The 20,639-nt window shown below is 47.2% G+C and overlaps 1 protein-coding gene across 1 annotated transcript in view; it reads left to right on the top strand.

The window, feature by feature from the left end:
* The first annotated feature begins 345 nt into the window (after positions 1-345).
* Positions 346-20,639, top strand: part of LOC134936018 (NXPE family member 3-like) — a 108,619-nt gene continuing 88,325 nt past the window's right edge. The window contains exon 1 of the mRNA XM_063930917.1: positions 346-821. The gene's annotated coding sequence lies outside the window, so the exon portion shown is untranslated. The remainder of the gene's footprint in view (positions 822-20,639) is intronic.

Raw genomic sequence — 20,639 nt, 5'->3', positions numbered from 1 at the left:
GCATATACCTGGCCCTGTGGGGGAAGACCTGGCACTGGGGGGCATATACCTGGCACTGGGGGGCATATACCTGGCACTGGGGGGCATATACCTGGCACTGGGGCGGGGGGCATATACCTGGCACTGGGGAGAGGGATATATTTGGCACTGGGGGCATATACCTGGCACTGTGGGGGAAGATCTGGCACTGGGGGCATATACCTGGCCCTGTGGGGGAATATCTGGCACTGGGGGCATATGCCTGGCACTGTGGAGGAATAGCTGGCACTGGGGGCATATAGCTGGCTCTGTGGGGGAGTAGGCACTGAGGGGGCATATGTGGCACTGTGGTGGAATATTTGGCACTGGGGGGAGCAGGCACTGAGGGGGTATATGTGGCACTGGGGGGGTATATTTGGCACTGGGGGCATGTACCTGGCACTGGAGGCATATACCTGACACTGTGGGGGAATATCTGGCACTGGGGGCATATGTGGCACTGGGAGCACGGCCCTAGCAACAAGCACTACCCCCTAGCAACGAGCATGACACCCAGTGCATGAACCCCCTGGCAACGAGCATGACACCCTGAGCATGAAAACCCCTGGCACCGTGCATGGAACCGCTGGCAACGAGCATGACACCCAGTGCATGAAACCCCTGGCAACGAGCATGACACCCTGAGCATGAAAACCCCTGCCACCGTGCATGGAACCAAGAGCATGAAACCGCTGGCAACGAACATGACACCCAACGCATGAAACCCCTGGCAACGAGCATGACACCCTGAGCATGAAAACCCCTGGCACCGTGCATGGAACCAAGAGCATGAAACCGAGCAGGTAATTTAAAAGTAATTAGAAGCCTTACTGTAGAACTTAATGTGTAATGGGCATTACGGTGTGTGGCATAATGTATCACGGACATTGCGGTGTGTGTCATAATGTGTCGGGCATTACGGTGTATGGTATACTATATCGCGGGCATTGTGATATGTGGTATAATGTCTCAGGCTCATTGTGGTGTGTGTTATACTGTGTCAAAGACATTGTATGTGCTATAATGTATCAAGGGCATTGCAGTGTGTAGCATAATGTATAATGGGCATTGTGATTCCTGTCATAATGTGTCACAGGCATTACGGTGTGTGGTATAATGTATCAGGGGCATTGCAGTGTGTAGCATAATGTATAACGGGCATTACGATTCCTGTCATAATGTGTCGGGGGCATTACGGTGTGTGGCATAATGTGTCGTGGGCATTATGGTGTGTTCATATTGTGTCATGTGCATTATTGTGTGTGGCATAATGTCTAAGGGCCACTGCAGTATGTGGCATAATGTATACTGAGCATTACTATAAGGAGGAAAAATTACAAATAATGTAAGGGGCATGAATCAGGATTATTTTTCTTTCCCGTCTGGGCGTGCAGGTTGGAAAACTGGGGTATAACGCAGTCTTTTCCTGCAATGTCACGCCCCTTTATGGTAAGCCACGCCCATCCCAACGAAGCCACACACTCTATACTGCCAATTATGGAGGGGGGGGGCAAATAATTTTTTGGCTTGGGGGAGAAAAATTTCTAGTTACGTCACTGAACTGACTCATTCCTGTAAGCCGCCACTACAGCGCAAACCCCAGGAGAGTACGCTGGTGCGCGCCTGCTGTGGGAGGTAGGAGAGGAGCTGCTGCTACCGTTGCCCCGCTGCTGTGGGGAAGGGGGGGACGGGATGGATGGACACACGTGCGAGGCGGTGTTTAAGAGCTGGTACCACGCTTGCCTTGTATTCCACTTCCTAATTGCGCTCTGCCTCCGGTAATTGGGGAGGAGAGTAGAGCCTTCTTTCACTACACAAGGTATCCATCTATGCTCCCTTTCTCCCTGTATAAGTGCACTGCCAGTATGTATGTATGTTTGTATATATAGATAGAGGTAGGGGTCTGGCACAGCCACATAATAGACTAATACATTGGGTGCCCTCACAGCAAAGTAGTTTAGCAAAATAGAGGTGGTGCGGCACTCCAATGATTTGCACACTGACACCAATTGAAGTAGTGCAACGTTTCAATGCCCGTTTAATGAATCTGCATTTTTGTCATATATACTATGACCCCCATTCTGCCTCATCCCGTCCTCCAGACCTCTGTTACTCCATCTGCCCCCCCCCCCATTTGCCAAGTCCTTCTGCCCACCCGCGACCATCCCTCCCCATCTTCCTCCCATAATTAATTGTCCTCCCGCAGGGAATACATATGTTTTACCGACAGACGGGATGCCGTCTGTCAGCATCCTGACAGCAGCATCCCGTCCGTCAGAATGCTGGCAAGGGGCATGCGCAATGAAGGCCCTTGCTTGTTGCGCTCGCAACTCAGTGGTCTCGGTGGTTCCCATCCCACTCTATTGGTGTTGTGGACACCCACGAATGGGAATAAGACCTGTGAGACGGTATTCTGGTGTCGGTATCCTGACCGCTAGGAATCCCGACAGCCAGCAAAATGATTGCCTCCCCTCCCGCAGTATCGGTCACATAATAGACTCACTTTCAGCTCCAGGCCCATGTGGACCCTAAACTGGCACTGGTCTGCTGGGATGTATCATTAGCACAAGGTTAAAAATGCAGCCAAACCTCCAAAAATGCAGTTTTCATAGGTTTGGCGGCTTACTACTTATCCACCAAGCCTAGACCCCAGGGCTTGGATGAGGTGGGCAACACCATCTTTAGATGGGCCTCTATCACATTTCCCATTGGACCCCTCCCAGCACCCCCCAGTGGGGCGCATCAGCCCATGCATGCACAGATAGGACTCCGGATCATACACCGGGAAGTTCTACTGTATCATGGCAAAGAATAGCTCTCACCGCAAGAGCTGTCCTTTGGAAATTTCTTCATGCATACGCCATTATGCTTGCAAAGAATGGCAGGATATATATATATATATATATATATATATATAAATATATATATAGCCTGCAGGATCAATATTGGTGTGGTGTGTGTGTGTGTGTGTGTGTGTGTGTGTGTGTGTGTGTGTGTATGTGTATATATATATATATATATATATATATATATATATATATGTATATATAAAAAAAATTTTTTGCCTCTATATAGGGGGGCACCTGTATTTATATTGCCTCCGGGCGTCTAGGACGAACTTACGCCACTGCTGCAGGGGACTGTGAAGCTGCTGCTGCTGTACCTGGCGGTGGGTCAGTCTGCAGGAAGATGGAGTGGCTGTGCGTTCATGGAGGAGCAGGACACTACCAAGAGGACTCGGGAGCTGGCGGCAGCACTGAGAAAACTGCCTGTTAGGCTCTGCCTAAGCGCTGCCCTGAATGGTAAGTATCTCTCTCTTCTCTCTCTCTCTCTCTCTCTCTCTTCTATCTGCCACAATGTGTAAAAATGGGGACCCTGTCTGCTACAATGTGTAAAAAGGGGGACACTGTCTGCCGTACTGTGTAAAAAGGGGCCACTGTCTGCTGTACTGTGTAAAAAGGGGCCACTGTCTGCCATACTGTGTAAAAAGGGGTTGCTGTCTGCCATACTGTGCAAAAAGGGGTCGCTGTCTGCCGTACTGTGTAAAAAGGGGTCGCTGTCTGCCGTACTGTGTAAAAAGGGGTTGCTGTCTGCCATACTGTGTAAAAAGGGGTTGCTGTCTGCCATACTGTGTAAAAAGGGGTTGCTGTCTGCCGTACTGTGTAAAAAAAGGGACGCTGTCTGCCGAAATGTGTAAAAAGGGGGACGCTGTCTGCAGTAATGTGTAAAAAGGGGTTGCTCTCTGCCGTAATGTGTAAAAAGGGGGATGCTGTCTGACGTAATGTGTAAAAAGGGGGACTGTCTGCCGTAATGTATAAAAGGGGCTCTACCTGGTGTAGTGATGCTACTGTGCGGCGTAATTTGAATAATGGAGACTACTGTGCACCGTAGTATGAATTGGTATTATTTTGTCGCCACGCCCCTTCCCATGAAGCCACGCCCCTATATATTTTTTGCGTCCCTGTGGCGCTCACTGCCCCTGTCTTACATGAGGGGGGGTCGCTAATGCCGTTTCTTGCACACAGCGCTAAAATGCCTAGTAACGGCACTGGATCTGTGGGTGCACTCATGAAAAAAAAAAGAATTAAGAATAAAAAAGATAGAAGGGTTACATACTGTATATATATTTTAGCTGAGCCAAGCATTCAGTAGTTTCCTGAGTGCACCTACAGTATAGAATATGAGGGGTATTCAGAGATGGACGCAGATCTTGCTTCCACAGCAAAATCTGTAGCCATCTACTCACATGCTGAGGGCTATCCAGCTAAGAGCAAGGTCGTCCAGTATGTGTGTGGCACCTCCCGCAATGCATTCATAATTTATAACCCGTATCTGTTAATCATGATGCGGTAGTATAATCTGGGATGCGATCGCAGACCCTACGTCCGGGTTTTGCCACTCACACTGGTATATGCAGTGGCTGGAGGTTTATCAATAAATGGATAAACTATGGCGTTCTCTTTATATTGCTGTAATAATTGTTTCACTGATGAAGTCCGGTGAGTGCCGCCTGCTTTCTTTATTGCAATACAAAGAGAACGCCATTGTATATATATATATATATATATATATATATCTAAGTGATGAGCTGGATCGGTTCCTCAGGATCCAAATAACCCCCGAACTTCACCCATTTTACACGGTTCCGAGGCAGCCTCGGATCTTCCCGCCTTGCTCGGTTAACCCGAGCGCGCCCGAACGTCATCATCCCGCTGTCGGATTCTCGCGAGATTCACTCGTGCTTTGGAGATGATAGCTGCGTTCTCTCAGCTTCTGTGTTCAGTGTGCTAAAAATATCTATGCTCTCTGCCTGAAAAACGCTCCATATCTGTGCTGCATAGTAGTATATAGTAGGAGTAGGGCCGTTTCTAGACAATTTGTCTCCCAGTGCGAGATTTCAAAATGCGCCCCTGCCCCCCAGTTGCTCTAAAAAGAAAATGCGTGCCCCCCCCCCCCATATAGCCATAAAAAGAAAAAGCATGCGCACGGCGCAGGCGCGCGCGCTCCCGACAAGGGTGTGTGGCCTAATTAAATGGGCGTGGTCTCATTAAAGTGGGCATGGCCTCATCTGATATCATCACACACACCACAGGGGGGGGGAAATAAAATTAAAAAAGTCCCCTTTTTACACATTACAGCAGGCAAGTGTCCCCATATTACACAGCGCGGCAGGCAGGTGTCCCCATTTTACACAGCGCGGCAGGCAGGTGTACCCATTTTACAAAGTGCGGCAGGCAGGTGTCCCCATTTTACAAAGTGCGGCAGACAGGTGTCCCCATTTTACACAGTACGGAAGGCAGGTATCCCCATTTTACACAGTACGCAGGCAGGTGCCCCCATATTAAACAGTACGCAGGCAGGTATCCCCATTTTACACAGCGCGGCAAGCAGATATCCCCATTTTACACAGTACGCAGGCAGATGCCCCCATATTACACAGTATGCAGGCAGGTGTCCCAATATTACACAGTACGCAGGCAGGTGCCCCCATATTACACAGTACGCAGGCAGGTATCCCCATTTTACACAGCGCGGCAAGCAGATATCCCCATTTTACACAGTACGCAGGTAGATGCCCCCATATTACACAGTACGCAGGCAGGTGCCCCCATATTACACAGTACGCAGGCAGGTGCCCCCATATTACACAGTACGTAGGCAGGTGCCCCCATTTTACACAGTGCGGCATGCAGGTATCCCCATAGGCTGGTGTCCCCATTTTACACAGTGCGGCAGACAGGTATCCCCATAGGCAGGTGTTCCCATAGGCAGGTGTCCCCATTTCACACAGTGCAGCAGCGGCAGGCAGGTTTTAAGTTGAGGGGAAGGAAGGGGGAGAGGGGGGGAGAGAGAGAATACTTATGTCTTCCCGCTCTTCGGTCCCGCCGCCTCACGTCCCTCGCGCCGGCCGCCTCCTCCTTCTTGCTTATCTCCTTATCGCCTCTCCCGAGCGCTCCTGCTCGGGGGGCGGGGCTTCACGGAATGACGCGAAACTCCGCCCCCCAAGCAGGAGCGCTCGGGAGAGGCGATAAGGAGTAACAAAGTGCCACGGCGGGCGCCCCATGCGGTTGCACGGCTCACCCGCCGCTAGAAACGGCACTGAGTAGGAGGACAGTGCAGAATTTTGCTGACCACCAGTATATATATATATAGCAGTACGGTACAGTAGTCCACTGCTCTACCTCTGTGTCGTCAAGTATACTATCCATCCATACCTGTGCTGCATTTTAGTTGTGCGCGGTATATAGTAGGAGGACAGTGCAGAATTTTGCTGACCACCAGTATATATATATAGCAGTACGGTACAGTAGTCCACTGCTCTACCTCTGTGTCGTCAAGTATACTATGCATCCATAACTGTGCTGAATTTTAGTTGTGTGCCGTATATAGTAGGAGGACAGTGCAGAATTTTGCTGACCACCAGTATATATATAGCAGTACGGTACAGTAGTCCACTGCTCTACCTCTGTGTCGTCAAGTATACTATGCATCCATACCTGTGCTGCATTTTAGTTGTGCGCGGTATATAGTAGGAGGACAGTGCAGAATTTTGCTGACCACCAGTATATATATATAGCAGTACGGTACAGTAGTCCACTGCTCTACCTCTGTGTCGTCAAGTATACTATGTATCCATACCTGTGCTGCATTTTAGTTTTGCGCAGTATATAGTAGGAGGACAGTGCAGAATTTTGCTGACCACCAGTATATATATAGCAGTACGGTAAAGTAGTCCACTGCTCTACCTCTGTGTCGTCAAGTATACTATCCATCCATACCTGTGCTGCATTTTAGTTGTGCGCAGTATAGTAGTCCAGTGCATAATTTTGCTGACCACCAGTATATATATAGCAGTACGGTACAGTAGTCCACTGCTCTACCTCTGTGTCGCCAAGTATACTATCCATCCCTACCTGTGGTGCATTTTAGTTGTGCGCAGTATAGTAGTCCAGTGCATAATTTTGCTGACCACCAGTATATATATAGCAGTACGGTACAGTAGTCCACTGCTCTACCTCTGTGTCGCCAAGTATACTATCCATCCCTACCTGTGGTGCATTTTAGTTGTGCGCAGTATATAGTAGGAGGACAGTGCGGAATTTTGCTGACCACCAGTATATATATAGCAGTATGGTACAGTAGTCCACTGCTCTACCTCTGTGTCGTCAAGTATACTATCCATCCATATCTGTGCTGCATTTTTGTTGTGCGCAGTATATAGTAGGAGGACAGTGCAGAATTTTGTTGACCACCAGTATATATATATATATATATATATATATATATATAGCAGTACGGTACAGTAGTCCACTGCTCTACCTCTATGTCATCAAGTATACTATCCATCCATAATAAGGTAAAATATACCCAAAGGTATTCGGGCGCTGTGAGGTGAGATGATTAACTAAGCAGCAGCCAGTGTTACAGGGGAGTCACTCCCTGGAGGAGAATACAGAAAAAGAACGAGGCCGCGCTAACCGAGGAAAGAACATTATAAACCACTGAATGTGTAATTATAAAAATGTATTATAAAACATTAATTCTTTAAAAAGCAGTACTTCTGTGCAAGATAATGTGCCAAATATATGCAGAAAAAATGAAATTTGACAATAATACGCAAAAATTGGAATTTACCCAGGGTTTTGGTAAAGGATTAGTGGAAATTGTTTTCTAGAATTCGTTCCATATTTTGCCCATCATTATTGTATCCAGTTATAATCCAGTAAGGAGAGTCCCTTTTAGATGTTACTGAGGAGAGTCCATGGAAAGATTCCATATACCGCTAGAGGATTAGTGCAATGTCTCATAGATGTAGAGTACCTCATGCAATGCGGAAATAGGCTGGTGTCTCTCTGGATTCCTCCGGATAACTGGTCAGCAGAATGGGCTGGTTCGGGTCCAATTCAGAGATATCCTGTTCCAACGGGTAAGTACCTGACGCGTTTCCCGGGCCCTCGCCATAGTGACGCGGCTTGTAGTGGGCGGATTGTTGTCCCCACATGACTGGAGGTTGGGATCCTCCTCTCGTCGTCATGATGACGCGGTCTTCAGCCGCGTCTTCCTCGGCAGAAAGACTTGTGTTTCTATGGAATGTTTACGTAAGATTTCCGGCCGGTATCCATGGAAACCCGGATCAGCTCGTCCTTCACGGCATAATCTCAGCGTGAAGGCGGATGGATTAATATTAAGTATACAATATATACAATATATATGATTATACTACTGCATCATGATTGACAGTTACGGGTTATAAATTATGAATGCCTTGCGGGGGGCGACACACACATGCTGGACGACCTTGCTCTGAGCTGGATAGCCCTCACCATGTGAGTAGATGGCTACAGATTTTGCTGTGGAAGCAAGATCTGCGTCCATCTCTGAATACCCCTCATATTCTATACTGTAGGTGCACTCAGGAAACTACTGAATGCTTGGCTCAGCTAAAATATATATACAGTATGTAACCCTTCTATCTTTTTTATTCTTAATTTTTTTTTTTCATGAGTGCACCCCCCCCCCCCTCCCTCATGTAAGACAGGGGCAGTGCGCGCCGCAGGGACGCAAAAAATACATAGGGGCGTGGCTTCATGGGAAGGGGCGTGACCACAAAATAATACCAATTCATACTACGGTGCACAGTAGTCTCCATTATTCAAATTACGCCGCACAGTAGCGCCACTACACCAGGTAGAGCCCCTTTTATACATTACGGCAGACAGCGTCCCCCTTTTTACACAGTACGGCAGACAGTTCCCCTTTTTACACATTACGGCAGACAGCGTCCCTTTTTTTTACACAGTACGGCAGACAGCGACCCCTTTTTACACAGTACGGCAGACAGCGACCCCTTTTAACACAGTACGGCAGACAGTGGCCCATCTATGAAACATTGCACTAATCCTCTAGCGGTATATGGAATCTTTCCATGGACTCTCCTCAGTAACATCTAAAAGGGACTCTCCTTACTGGATTATAACTGGATACAATAATGATGGGCAAAATATGGAACGGATTCTAGAGAACAATTTCTACTAATCCTGTACCAAAACCCTGGGTAAATTCCAATTTTGCCATATTATTGGCAAATTTCATTTATTCTGCATATATATGGCACATTATCTTGCACAGAAGTACTGCTTTTTAAAGAATTAATGTTTTATAATAAATGTTTATAATTACACATTCAGTGGTTTATATTGTTCTTTCCTCGGTTAGTGCGGCCTCCTTCTATTTCTATACTATCCATCCATACCTGTGCTGCATTTTAGTTGTGCGCAGTATATAGTATGAGGACAGTGCAGAATTTTGCTGACCACCAGTGTAGATATAGCAGTACGGTACAGTAGTCCACTGCTCTACCTCTGTGTCGTCAAGCATACTATCCATCCATACCTGTGCTGCATTTTAGTTGTGCGCAGTATATAGTAGGAGGACAGTGCAGAATTTTGCTGACCACCAGTATATATATAGCAGTAGGGTACAGTAGGCCATTGCAATTGATATATATTACTGGCATATAATTCCACACATTAAAAAATGGAGAACAAAAATGTGGAGGGTAAAATAGGGAAAGATCAAGATCCACTTCCACCTCGTGCTGAAGCTGCAGCCACTAGTCATAGCCGAGATGATGAAATGCCATCAACGTCGTCTGCCAAGGCCGATGCCCAATGTCATAGTAGAGAGCATGTAAAATTAAAAAAATTAAAGTTCAGTAAAATTACCCAAAAATCAAAATTAAAAGCGTCTGATGAGAAGCGTAAACTTGCCAATATGCCATTTACGACACGGAGTGGCAAGGAACGGCTGAGGCCCTATCCTATGTTCATGGCTAGTGGTTCAGCTTCACATGAGGAAGCACTCATCCTCCCGCTAGAAAAATGAAAAGACTTAAGCTGGCAAAAGCACAGCAAAGAACTGTGCGTTCTTCTAAATCACAAATCCCCAAGGAGAGTCCAATTGTGTCGGATGCGATGCATGACCTTCCCAACACTGGACAGGAAGAGCTTGCGCCTTCCACCATTTGCACGCCCCCTGCAAGTGCTGGAAGGAGCACCCGCAGTCCAGTTCCTGATAGTCAAATTGAAGATGTCACTGTTGAAGTACACCAGGATGAGGACATGGGTGTTGCTGGTGCTGAGGAGGAAATTGACAAGGAGGATTCTGATGGTGAGGTGGTTTGTTTAAGTCAGGTACCCGGGGAGACACCTGCTGTCCGTGGGACGAATATGGCCATTGACATGCCTGGTCAAATTACAAAAAAAATCACCTCTTCGGTGTGGAATAATTTTTTTTTTAAATTCAATATTTTTTATTGAGATTTTCAATTTTGCGTTAACACTTCACACATACAACACACAAACAGAGACCACACCCAACATGTGTGGAGATAACAGTACATGTATGCAGTCTATAGTATATTAAGTAAACATTATTACCTATAGAGCATATAGTCACAAAGCAACGGTATCTTAGCTCAACACATCTAGAGCATAACAGTTCCCTGAAACTCTTAGACACAGCAGAAATGTCACAGTATGTTACAAATATCATAGCAAGGCAAGACCAGCCGCGAGGACTCCCCTCTCACACAACATCCCATACTGACACACTGGAAATAACCCGGTTTTAACTATATCTCTCTTTGTAATATTTAGAATCCATCCATCTACCCCATATTGTTGACCATTTCTTCTCCACCTTCCTAGCCAGAAACACAAATTTTTCATGCGCAATCGTTTCATTGACCAGGGATATCCACGCCCCAGTTGTCGGGGCTTCACTAGCCAGCCATAGCCGGGCAATACAGACCCTAGCTAAAGCGCATAGGTTAATAACGTATCGTCTACTAGGTGGGTCCAAGGCTTCCTCGTCCACAATCAACAGTGTACAGAGCGCAGGAGTACACACGAAGGAGGGAATACCTGTGTCACGCAGGATCCGTATAACCGCCGTCCAAAACACAGACACGCCCGGACACACCCACAGTAAGTGCCAGAAGTCTGCATCCACGGCTCCACATCTAGGGCATTGCGAGTTGTGGGCTCCCCCGATATGTGCTAATCTCACCGGGGTCATATACACCCTGTGTAGAATGTATAGTTGTATTTGCTGGTATCTAACAGAGGAGGTGGAGATCCGATGGGCCCCTATGGCAGTATTCCATGCATCATCCGATAGCATGCCCACATCTGATTCCCACTTACCCCGAAGAGCCGTGAGAGGGTCACTATGGTGCATTAGCAGGATACGACCATATATCCTAGAAACTAAGTGTCCCGAGTCTAGCGTCTGCAACATTGTTTTAACCGGGGAGTCAGCTAAGACTGGAGGGCCATTTGGGAACTGGGCTGCCAGTGCATGTCTCAACCGTAGGAATTGAAAAAAGAACCTTGAGGGAATGTTGTGTGCGTGTTGAAGTTGTTGGAAAGAATTGAGAACCCCATCACTATATATATGGCCCATAGATGATACTCCCCATCTTCCCCAAACCTCTCGGACCTGAAGCTGACACAGTTCAGGTAACCCATAAATATTATCCAGAGGGGTGTCAGGGTCGACGCCATGGCCCCGCATCACCGAGTGCACCATTTTCCACACCAGGATGGCTTGCTTAATAAGCGGTATTGTGGACATTTTAACGCTGCCACAGAGAAGTAGCTGTAATGGGGAGCCCCCCGGGTAGTCGTGATGCAGCATCAGTGAATGCAGAGCCAGGGGATCGAGATCATTAACCCACTCCCAGATATGTGTCAATTGCGCCGCGTAGTTGTAAAAACGGAAATTGGGGAGGGCCAGACCGCCCATTTCACGTGTTCTGGTCATGGTATCTAGTTTTAAGCGTGCACGTTTACTGGCCCACACCAGGGAGGAAATCAACCCATCTATTTGTTTAAAGATCTTCTGTGGAATATAGACGGGTGATTGCTGCAGGACATAGAGAAGCTTGGGCAGGAAGACCATTTTAACCATATTAACTAGAGATGAGCGCCTGAAATTTTTCGGGTTTTGTGTTTTGGTTTTGGGTTCGGTTCCGCGGCCGTGTTTTGGGTTCGACCGCGTTTTGGCAAAACCTCACCGAATTTTTTTTGTCGGATTCGGGTGTGTTTTGGATTCGGGTGTTTTTTTCAAAAAATCCTAAAAAACAGCTTAAATCATAGAATTTGGGGGTCATTTTGATCCCATATTATTATTAACCTCAATTTTCAGTCTATTCTGAATACCTCACACCTCACAATATTATTTTTAGTCCTAAAATTTGCACCGAGGTCGCTGGATGACTAAGCTAAGCGACCCTAGTGGCCGACACAAACACCTGGCCCATCTAGGAGTGGCACTGCAGTGTCACGCAGGATGGCCCTTCCAAAAAACACTCCCCAAACAGCACATGACGCAAAGAAAAAAAGAGGTGCAATGAGGTAGCTGTGTGACTAAGCTCAGCGACCCAAGTGCCCGACACAAACACCTGGCCCATCTAGGAGTGGCACTGCAGTGTCACGCAGGATGTCCCTTCCAAAAAACCCTCCCCAAACAGCACATGACGCAAAGAAAAAAAGAGGCGCAATGAGGTAGCTGTGTGAGTAAGATTAGCGACCCTAGTGGCCGACACAAACACCGGGCCCATCTAGGAGTGGCACTGCAGTGTCACGCAGGATGTCCCTTCCAAAAAACCCTCCCCAAACAGCACATGACGCAAAGAAAAATAAAAGAAAAAAGAGGTGCAAGATGGAATTGTCCTTGGGCCCTCCCACCCACCCTTATGTTGTATAAACAGGACATGCACACTTTAACCAACCCATCATTTCAGTGACAGGGTCTGCCACACGACTGTGACTGATATGACGGGTTGGTTTGGACCCCCACCAAAAAAGAAGCAATTCATCTCTCCTTGCACAAACTGGCTCTACAGAGGCAAGATGTCCACCTCATCATCATCCTCCGATATATCACCGTGTACATCCCCCTCCTCACAGATTATCAATTCGTCCCCACTGGAATCCACCATCTCAGCTCCCTGTGTACTTTGTGGAGGCAATTGCTGCTGGTCAATGTCTCCGCGGAGGAATTGATTATAATTCATTTTAATGAACATCATCTTCTCCACATTTTCTGGATGTAACCTCGTACGCCGATTGCTGACAAGGTGAGCGGCGGCACTAAACACTCTTTCGGAGTACACACTTGTGGGAGGGCAACTTAGGTAGAATAAAGCCAGTTTGTGCAAGGGCCTCCAAATTGCCTCTTTTTCCTGCCAGTATAAGTACGGACTGTGTGACGTGCCTACTTGGATGCGGTCACTCATATAATCCTCCACCATTCTTTCAATGTTGAGAGAATCATATGCAGTGACAGTAGACGACATGTCCGTAATCGTTGTCAGGTCCTTCAGTCCGGACCAGATGTCAGCATCAGCAGTCGCTCCAGACTGCCCTGCATCACCGCCAGCGGGTGGGCTCGGAATTCTGAGCCTTTTCCTCGCACCCCCAGTTGCGGGAGAATGTGAAGGAGGAGATGTTGACAGGTCGCGTTCCGCTTGACTTGACAATTTTGTCACCAGCAGGTCTTTGCACCCCAGCAGACTTGTGTCTGCCGGAAAGAGAGATCCAAGGTAGGTTTTAAATCTAGGATCGAGCACGGTGGCCAAAATGTAGTGCTCTGATTTCAACAGATTGACCACCCGTGAATCCTTGTTAAGCGAATTAAGGGCTGCATCCACAAGTCCCACATGCCTAGCGGAATCGCTCCCTTTTAGCTCCTTCTTCAATGCCTCCAGCTTCTTCTGCAAAAGCCTGATGAGGGGAATGACCTGACTCAGGCTGGCAGTGTCTGAACTGACTTCACGTGTGGCAAGTTCAAAGGGCATCAGAACCTTGCACAACGTTGAAATCATTCTCCACTGCACTTGAGACAGGTGCATTCCACCTCCTATATCGTGCTCAATTGTATAGGCTTGAATGGCCTTTTGCTGCTCCTCCAACCTCTGAAGCATATAGAGGGTTGAATTCCACCTCGTTACCACTTCTTGCTTCAGATGATGGCAGGGCAGGTTCAGTAGTTTTTGGTGGTGCTCCAGTCTTCTGTACGTGGTGCCTGTACGCCGAAAGTGTCCCGCAATTCTTCTGGCCACCGACAGCATCTCTTGCACGCCCCTGTCGTTTTTTAAAAAATTCTGCACCACCAAATTCAAGGTATGTGCAAAACATGGGACGTGCTGGAATTTGCCCATATTTAATGCACACACAATATTGCTGGCGTTGTCCGATGCCACAAATCCACAGGAGAGTCCAATTGGGGTAAGCCATTCTGCGATGATCTTCCTCAGTTGCCGTAAGAGGTTTTCAGCTGTGTGCGTATTCTGGAAAGCGGTGATACAAAGCGTAGCCTGCCTAGGAAAGAGTTGGCGTTTGCGAGATGCTGCTACTGGTGCCGCCGCTGCTGTTCTTGCGGCGGGAGTCCATACATCTACCCAGTGGGCTGTCACAGTCATATAGTCCTGACCCTGCCCTGCTCCACTTGTCCACATGTCCGTGGTTAAGTGGACATTGGGTACAACTGCATTTTTTAGGACACTGGTGAGTCTTTTTCTGACGTCCGTGTACATTCTCGGTATCGCCTGCCTACAGAAGTGGAACCTAGATGGTATTTGGTAACGGGGGCACACTGCCTCAATAAATTGTCTAGTTCCCTGTGAACTAACGGCGGATACCGGACGCACGTCTAACACCAACATAGTTGTCAAGGACTCAGTTATCCGCTTTGCAACAGGATGACTGCTGTGATATTTCATCTTCCTCGCAAAGGACTGTTGGACAGTCAATTGCTTACTGGAAGTAGTACAAGTGGGCTTACGACTTCCCCTCTGGGATGACCATCGACTCCCAGCAGCAACAACAGCAGCGCCAGCAGCAGTAGGCGTTACACGCAAGGATGCATCGGAGGAATCCCAGGCAGGAGAGGACTCGTCAGAATTGCCAGTGACATGGCCTGCAGGACTATTGGCATTCCTGGGGAAGGAGGAAATTGACACTGAGGGAGTTGGTGGGGTGGTTTGCGTGAGCTTGGTTACAAGAGGAAGGGATTTACTGGTCAGTGGACTGCTTCCGCTGTCGGCCCAAGTTTTTGAACTTGTCACTGACTTATTATGAATGCGCTGCAGGTGACGTATAAGGGAGGATGTTCCGAGGTGGTTAACGTCCTTACCCCTACTTATTACAGCTTGACAAAGGGAACACACGGCTTGACACCTGTTGTCCGCATTTCTGGTGAAATACTTCCACACCGAAGAGCTGATTTTTTTGGTATTTTCACCAGGCATGTCAACGGCCCTATTCCTCCCACGGACAACAGGTGTCTCCCCGGGTGCCTGACTTAAACAAACCACCTCACCATCAGAATCCTCCTGGTCAATTTCCTCCCCAGCGCCAGCAACACCCATATCCTCCTCATCCTGGTGTACTTCAACACTGACATCTTCAATCTGACTATCAGGAACTGGACTGCGGGTGCTCCTTCCAGCACTTGCAGGGGGCGTGCAAATGGTGGAAGGCGCATGCTCTTCACGTCCAGTGTTGGGAAGGTCAGGCATCGCAACCGACACAATTGGACTCTCCTTGTGGATTTGGGATTTCGAAGAACGCACAGTTCTTTGCGGTGCTACTGCTTTTGCCAGCTTGAGTCTTTTCATTTTTCTAGCGAGAGGCTGAGTGCCTCCATCCTCATGTGAAGCTGAACCACTAGCCATGAACATAGGCCAGGGCCTCAGCCGTTCCTTGCCACTCCGTGTGGTAAATGGCATATTGGCAAGTTTACGCTTCTCCTCCGACAATTTTATTTTAGGTTTTGGAGTCCTTTTTTTACTGATATTTGGTGTTTTGGATTTGACATGCTCTGTACTATGACATTGGGCATCGGCCTTGGCAGACGACGTTGCTGGCATTTCATTGTCTTGGCCATGACTAGTGGCAGCAGCTTCAGCACGAGGTGGAAGTGGATCTTGATCTTTCCCTAATTTTGGAACCTCAACATTTTTGTTCTCCATATTTTAATAGGCACAACTAAAAGGCACCTCAGGTAAACAATGGAGATGGATGGATACTAGTATACAATTATGGATGGACTGCCGAGTGCCGACACAGAGGTAGCTACAGCCGTGGACTACCGTACTGTACTGTGTCTGCTGCTAATATAGACTGGTTGATAAAGAGATGTAGTAGTAGTATGTATGTATAAAGAAGAAAGAAAAAAAAACCACGGGTAGGTGGTATACAATTATGGACGGACTGCCGAGTGCCGACACAGAGGTAGCTACAGCCGTGGACTACCGTACTGTACTGTGTCTGCTGCTAATATAGACTGGTTGATAAAGAGATGTAGTAGTAGTATGTATGTATGTATAAAGAAGAAAGAAAAAAAACCACGGGTAGGTGGTATACAATTATGGACGGACTGCTTAGTGCCGACACAGAGGTAGCTACAGCCGTGGACTACCGTACTGTACTGTGTCTGCTGCTAATATAGACTGGTTGATAAAGAGATGTAGTAGTAGTATGTATGTATAAAGAAGAAAGAAAAAAAAACCACGGGTAGGTGGTATACAATTATGGACGGACTGCCGAGTGCCGACACAGAGGTAGCTACAGCCGTGGACTACCGTACTGTACTGTGTCTGCTGCTAATATAGACTGGTTGATAAAGAGATGTAGTAGTAGTATGTATGTATAAAGAAGAAAGAAAAAAAAACCACGGGTAGGTGGTATACAATTATGGACGGACTGCCCAGTGCCGACACAGAGGTAGCTACAGCCGTGGACTACCGTACTGTACTGTGTCTGCTGCTAATATAGACTGGTTGATAAAGAGATGTAGTAGTAGTATGTATGTATAAAGAAGAAAGAAAAAAAAACCACGGGTAGGTGGTATACAATTATGGACGGACTGCCCAGTGCCGACACAGAGGTAGCTACAGCCGTGGACTACCGTACTGTACTGTGTCTGCTGCTAATATAGACTGGTTGATAAAGAGATGTAGTAGTAGTAGTATGTATGTATAAAGAAGAAAGAAAAAAAAACCACGGGTAGGTGGTATACAAGTATGGACGGACTGCCCAGTGCCGACACAGAGGTAGCTACAGCCGTGGACTACCGTACTGTACTGTGTCTGCTGCTAATATAGACTGGTTGATAAAGAGATGTAGTAGTAGTATGTATGTATAAAGAAGAAAGAAAAAAAAAACACGGGTAGGTGGTATACAATTATGGACGGACTGCCCAGTGCCGACACAGAGGTAACTACAGCCGTGGACTACCGTACTGTACTGTGTCTGCTGCTAATATAGACTGGTTGATAAAGAGATGTAGTAGTAGTAGTATGTATGTATAAAGAAGAAAGAAAAAAAAACCACGGGTAGGTGGTATACAATTATGGACGGACTGCCAAGTGCCGACACAGAGGTAGCTACAGCCGTGGACTACCGTACTGTACTGTGTCTGCTGCTAATATAGACTGGTTGATAAAGAGATGTAGTAGTAGTATGTATGTATAAAGAAGAAAGAAAAAAAAACCACGGGTAGGTGGTATACAATTATGGACGGACTGCCGAGTGCTGACACAGAGGTAGCTACAGCCGTGAACTACCGTACTGTGTCTGCTGCGACTGGATGATAAATAATGATATAAAAATATATATATATATCACTACTGCAGCCGGACAGGTATATATTATATAATGACGGACCTGCTGGACACTGTCTGTCAGCAGAATGAGTTTTTTATAGAATAAAAAAAAAAACACCACACAAGTGAAGTCACACGACGAGTGTTTAACTTTTTCAGGCAATCACAATATAGTATACTATACTACTAACTATACTGGTGGTCAGTGTGGTCAGGTGGTCACTGGTCAGTCACACTGGCAGTGGCACTCCTGCAGCAAAAGTGTGCACTGTTTAATTTTAATAATAATATGTACTCCTGGCTCCTGCTATAACCTATAACTGGCACTGCAGTGCTCCCCAGTCTCCCCCACAATTATAAGATGTGTGAGCTGAGCACAGTCAGATACGAGTGTTTAACTTTTTCAGGCAATCACAATATAGTATACTATACTACTAACTATACTGGTGGTCAGTGTGGTCAGGTCACTGGTCAGTCACACTGGCAGTGGCACTCCTGCAGCAAAAGTGTGCACTGTTTAATTTTAATAATAATATGTACTCCTGGCTCCTGCTATAACCTATAACTGGCACTGCAGTGCTCCCCAGTCTCCCCCACAATTATAAGATGTGTGAGCTGAGCACAGTCAGATATATACAGAGATGATGCAGCACACTGGGCTGAGCAGTGCACACAGATATGGTATGTGACTGAGTCACTGTGTATCGTTTTTTTCAGGCAGAGAACGGATATATTAAATAAAACTGCACTATCTGGTGGTCACTGTGGTCAGTCACTAGTAAACTCTGCACTCTCTACAGTTCTACAGTACTCCTAAGCTCCAGTAAATCAGGTCAATCTCTCTCTCTCTCTCTTCTAATCTAAATGGAGAGGACGCCAGCCACGTCCTCTCCCTATCAATCTCAATGCACGTGTGAAAATGGCGGCGACGCGCGGCTCCTTATATAGAATCCGAGTCTCGCGAGAATCCGACAGCGTCATGATGACGTTCGGGGCGCGCTCGGGTTAACCGAGCAAGGCGGGAAGATCCGAGTCGCTCGGACCCGTGAAAAAAAACATGAAGTTCGTGCGGGTTCGGATTCAGAGAAACCGAACCCGCTCATCTCTAATATTAACCCTCCCCGTGACTGTTAAGGGCAACTTACCCCACGTCTGCACCCGGCCACGGAGGTATACTATTTGAGGAGTAATATTGAGAGAAGAGAATTTTTGAGGGTCATTAGACACCCAAACCCCCAGATATTTGAATGATTCCACCCACTTCAATGGAAGAACCATCAATGGGGAGGCAGGGGCCTAGCCTTTAAGCATAATAATAAAGGATTTCTCCCAGTTTATCAGTAAGCCAGAGTATCGCCCAAACCCATCAATAATTTCCAAGATCCTAGGCATAGACTCAGCATAGCGATCCACAAACATCAGGATGTCATCAGCGTATAGGGCCACTCTGTCCTCCCGAGCACCCACTTTAAGTCCATAAATACCCGCATCTGTTCTCAGAAGACATGCCAGGGGTTCAATGGCCATAGCAAACAGAGTAGGGGACAAGGGACAACCCTGTCGCGTGCCTCTAGACAGGGGAAAGGAGTGAGATACAAAACCATTGACCGCCACCCTTGCCGATGGAGAGGAGTACATCAGTCGGACATATTTAATAAATTTCGGGCCGATGCCAAATCTACGCATAACTTCCCATAAGTATTCCCACTCCACAGAGTCAAAAGCCTTAGCGGCATCCAACGAGACAACAATGGAGGAGGAAGGGTCCGCCCGGGGGATTTGTAGGTGGGTAAACAAACGTCTGAGGTTAATGGAGGTCGATTTATTAGGCATAAATCCCGTCTGGTCCGGGTGTATAATGTGGGAAATAACTGTATTTAGTCTACCAGCCAATATCTTGGCCAAAATTTTTATGTCAGTGGGTAGGAGGGATATAGGACGGTAGGATTCCACTCTCTTGGGATCCTTGTCAGGCTTAGGGAGAACCACAATCACTGCCTCCGCCATAGACGGGGGAAGAGAATCCTGTGTAAACATCTGGCTATATAACTCAAGTAGGTGGGGGACAAAAAAATCCAAATTATGTTTATAAACCTCGGATGGTATTCCATCCAATCCCGGGGCTTTACCACTAGGAGAGGCCTCAATCGCTGCTCTAACTTCATCGGGGGAAATGGGCGCCTCCAAAAGGTCGCAGGCCTCCCCGGACAAGGTGGGGAAGCAGACACGGTCTAAATAATCATTTAACTGTGATGAGGTGCAATCTAATTTAGATTTATATAAGCGACTATAGAAGGATACAAATTCAGCCGTCATCTGTGGAGTCTGGGTCAGGTGGACACCTTCAGCGCTCACAATCTCTACCACCACACTAGTAGGTCTGTCTCCCCGAGCCAGAGAAGCCAGATATGTCCCCGGCTTGTCCCCCGTGGCATAAAAGGCATGAGATGAGAAGAGGAGTCTATGCTGAGTCTTTTCCATTAGGTAATCTCTCCATTCCCTCTGAGCCGATAACCAGGCTGACTTGGAGCTGATCAAGGAATCCTGCAAATATTGTAGTTCTGCAGCGACACTCCGGGTCTCCAACTCAGCCTCCCTTTTCCTATAGAAGGATTTTAATTCAGACACCCGTTTAATCAAACTCCCCCGTAAAAAGGCCTTAAATGTGTCCCATAGGTTAGAGATAGACTGGTCGGTGCTATTCAGCTCGAAGAACTCCCGCCATGCGGCCACCATTTCAGATCCATCTCCCATGTGAACAAGCCAGAATGGGTTAAATTTCCACACAGCTTGACCTCTATCACAATTAAAGTCTAAATTAAAGGTCAAGGGGGAGTGGTCTGATATACCTCTAGTCTCATATCTAATGTTACCGACGCGGGGAACCATATCACTCGAGAGGAGGACCAGGTCGATCCTAGAGAACGAAGAATGGGAGTGTGAAAAA

The sequence above is a fragment of the Pseudophryne corroboree genome, chromosome 6 (genome assembly GCF_028390025.1).
Source record: "Pseudophryne corroboree isolate aPseCor3 chromosome 6, aPseCor3.hap2, whole genome shotgun sequence".
Taxonomy (NCBI): Eukaryota; Metazoa; Chordata; class Amphibia; order Anura; family Myobatrachidae; genus Pseudophryne; species Pseudophryne corroboree.
Note: the sequence above shows the minus strand (reverse complement) of the source record. Positions and strands in the feature narration are given on the sequence as shown.